The sequence below is a fragment of the Oncorhynchus nerka genome, linkage group LG12, assembly GCF_034236695.1.
Source record: "Oncorhynchus nerka isolate Pitt River linkage group LG12, Oner_Uvic_2.0, whole genome shotgun sequence".
Taxonomy (NCBI): Eukaryota; Metazoa; Chordata; class Actinopteri; order Salmoniformes; family Salmonidae; genus Oncorhynchus; species Oncorhynchus nerka.
This window is the reverse complement of record NC_088407.1, coordinates 77,174,812-77,178,606: the sequence shown is the minus strand read 5'-3', so window position 1 is coordinate 77,178,606 and position 3,795 is coordinate 77,174,812.

The window sequence follows — 3,795 nt, the reverse complement described above, 5'->3', positions numbered from 1 at the left end:
CAAAATTGGATTTGTTTTCGAATTCTTTGTGGATCTGTGTAATCTGGGGGAAATATGTCTCTCTAATATGGTCATACATTGGGCAGGAGGTTAGGAAGTGCAGCTCAGTTTCCACCTCATTTTGTGGGCAGTGAGCACATAGCCTGTCTTCTCTTGAGAGCCATGTCTGCCTACGGCGGCCTTTCTCAATAGCAAGGCTATGCTCACGGAGTCTGTACATAGTCAAAGCTTTCCTTAATTTTGGGTCAGTCACAGTGGTCAGGTATTCTGCCGGTGTGTACTCTCTGTGTAGGGCCAAATAGCATTCTAGTTTGCTCTGTTTTTTTGTTAATTCTTTCCAATGTGTTAAGTAATTATCTTTTTGTTTTCTCATGATTTGGTTGGGTCTAATTGTGCTGTTGTCCTGGGGCTCTGTAGGGTGTGTTTGTGTTTGTGAACAGAGCCCCAGGACCAGCTTGCTTAGGGGACTCTTCTCCAGGTTCATCTCTCTGTAGGTGATGGCTTTGTTATGGAAGGTTTGTGAATCGCTTCCTTTTAGGTGGTTGTAGAATTTAACGGCTCTTTTCTGGATTTTGATAATTAGTGGGTATCGGCCTAATTCTGCTCTGCATGCATTATTTGGTGTTTTACGTTGTACACGAAGGATATTTTTGCAGAATTCTGCGTGCAGAGTCTCAATTTGGTGTTTGTCCCATTTTGTGAAGTCTTGGTTGGTGAGCGGACCCCAGACCTCACAACCATAAAGGGCAATGGGCTCTATGACTGATTCAAGTATTTTTAGCCAAATCCTAATTGGTATGTTGAAATTTATGTTTCTTTTGATGGCATAGAATGCCCTTCTTGCCTTGTCTCTCAGATCGTTCACAGCTTTGTGGAAGTTACCTGTGGCGCTGATGTTTAGGCCAAGGTATGTATAGTTTTTTGTGTGCTCTAGGGCAACAGTGTCTAGATGGAATTTGTATTTGTGGTCCTGGTGACTGGACCTTTTTTGGAACACCATTATTTTGGTCTTACTGAGATTTACTGTCAGGGCCCAGGTCTGACAGAATCTGTGCATAAGATCTAGGTGCTGCTGTAGGCCCTCCTTGGTTGGTGACAGAAGCACCAGATCATCAGCAAACAGCAGACATTTGACTTCGGATTCTAGCAGGGGGAGGCCGGGTGCTGCAGACTTTTCTATTGTCCGTGCCAATTCGTTGATATATATGTTGAAGAGGGTGGGGCTTAAGCTGCATCCCTGTCTAACCCGACGACCTTGTGTGAAGAAATGTGTGTGTTTTTTGCCAATTTTAACCGCACACTTGTTGTTTGTGTACATGGATTTTATAATGTCGTATGTTTTACCCCCCAACACCACTTTCCATCAGTTTGTATAGCAGACCCTCATGCCAGATTGAGTCGAAGGCTTTTTTGAAATCAACAAAGCATGAGAAGACTTTGCCTTTGTTTTGGTTTGTTTGGTTGTCAATTAGGGTGTGCAGTGTGAATACATGGTCTGTTGTACGGTAATTTGGTAAAAAGCCAATTTGACATTTGCTCAGTACATTGTTTTCATTGAGGAAATGTACGAGTCTGCTGTTAATAATAATGCAGAGGATTTTCCCAAGGTTACTGTTGACACATATTCCACGGTAGTTATTGGGGTCAAATTTGTCTCCACTTTTGTGGATTGGGGTGATCAGTCCTTGGTTCCAAATATTGGGGAAGATGCCAGAGCTAAGTATGATGTTAAAGAGTTTTAGTATAGCCAATTGGAATTTGTTGTCTGTATATTTGATCATTTCATTGAGGATACCATCGACACCACAGGCCTTTTTGGGTTGAAGGGTTTTTACTTTGTCCTGTAACTCATTCAATGTAATTGGAGAATCCAGTGGGTTCTGGTAGTCTTTAATAGTTGATTCTAAGATCTGTATTTGATCATGTATATGTTTTTGCTCTTTGTTCTTTGTTATAGAACCAAAAAGATTGGGGAAGTGGTTTACCCATACATCTCCATTTTGGATAGATAATTCTTCGTGTTGTTGTTTGTTTAGTGTTTTCCAATTTTCCCAGAAGTGGTTAGAGTCTATGGATTCTTCAATTGCATTGAGCTGATTTCTGACATGCTGTTCCTTCTTTTTCCGTAGTGTATTTCTGTATTGTTTTAGTGATTCACCATAGTGAATGGCGTAGACTCAGGTTTTCCGGGTCTCTATGTTTTTGGTTGGACAGGTTTCTCAATTTCTTTCTTAGATTTTTGCATTCTTCATCAAACCATTTGTCATTATTGTTAATTTTCTTCGGTTTTCTATTTGAGATTTTTAGATTTGATAGGGAAGCTGAGAGGTCAAATATACTGTTAAGATTTTCTACTCTCAGGTTTACACCTTCACTATTACAGTGGAACGTTTTACCCAGGAAATTGTCTAAAAGGGATTGAATTTGTTGTTGCCTAATTGTTTTTTGGTAGGTTTCCAAACTGCATTCCTTCCATCTATAGCATTTCTTAATGTTACTCAGTTCCTTTGGCTTTGATGCCTCATGATTGAGTATTGCTCTGTTTAAGTAGACTGTGATTTTGCTGTGGTCTGATAGGGGTGTCAGTGGGCTGACTGTGAACGCTCTGAGAGATTCTGGGTTGAGGTCAGTGATAAAGTAGTCTACAGTACTACTGCCAAGAGATGAGCTATAGGTGTACCTACCATAGGAGTCCCCTCGAAGCCTACCGTTGACTATGTACATACTCAGCGTGCGACAGAGCTGCAGGAGTTGTGACCCGTTTTTGTTGGTTATGTTGTCATAGTTGTGCCTAGGGGGGCATATGTGGGAGGGGATGCTGTCACCTCCAGGCAGATGTTTGTCCCCCTGTGTGCTGAGGGTGTCAGGTTCTTGTCCGGTTCTGGCATTTAGGTCGCCACAGACTAGTACATGTCCCTGGGCCTGGAAATGATTGATTTCGCCCTCCAGGATGGAGAAGCTGTCTTCATTAAAATATGGGGATTCTAGTGGGGGGATATAGGTAGCACACAGGAGGACATTTTTCTCTGTTAGGATAATTTCCTTTTGAATTTCTAGCCAAATGTAGAATGTTCCTGTTTTGATTAATTTAATGGAGTGAGTTAGGTCTGCTCTATACCAAATTAGCATACCCCCTGAGTACCTTCAACGTTTCACACCTGGTAGTTTGGTGGATGGGACTACCAGCTCTCTTTAACCTAGAGGGCAACCAGTGGGTCTGTCTCCTCTATACCAGGTTTCTTGCAGGATGACAATGTCTGTGTTACCGATTTCTTTGGTGAACTCCGGGTTTCTGCTCTTCAGGCCAAAGGCAGATGACCTCAGGCCTTGGATATTCCAGGATGATATAGTGAATGCTTTTTGTTCCATAGAGTGTCCATTGTTGTTGGTCGTGGTTTGGCCTCAGGCCAGTAAGTGTGAGCAGAGCCTGCTGAGCATCTGGTACATGCCATTGGCTTGGGCGAGTGTGAGAGTGGGGGTTGGGACTGTTTGCCCGCTCACTACCTGGGCGTATGTGTGGCTTCCATGTTGAGGCCCTCTTTGCGGGGGTGGGGTGCATGGGGTGGGCAGGAGTGGCATAGGTCTGATCTGAGGGGGCCTAAATGGGGTGTGGGCATGGTTGACGGGGGGTGTTGATTGGTTGGGGTGGGGGTGTGGATGTGTCTGGGTGTGCGGTGGTCTGGATGTAATTCCTCTTGGCGTGGGTCCTCTATGTGTAGGTCCAGGAGGGGGTCCTGCAGGTCTGGGAGGGTGTCTCACCGGTCTGGGTGGGGTGTCTATTGATCTGTTGCTCCT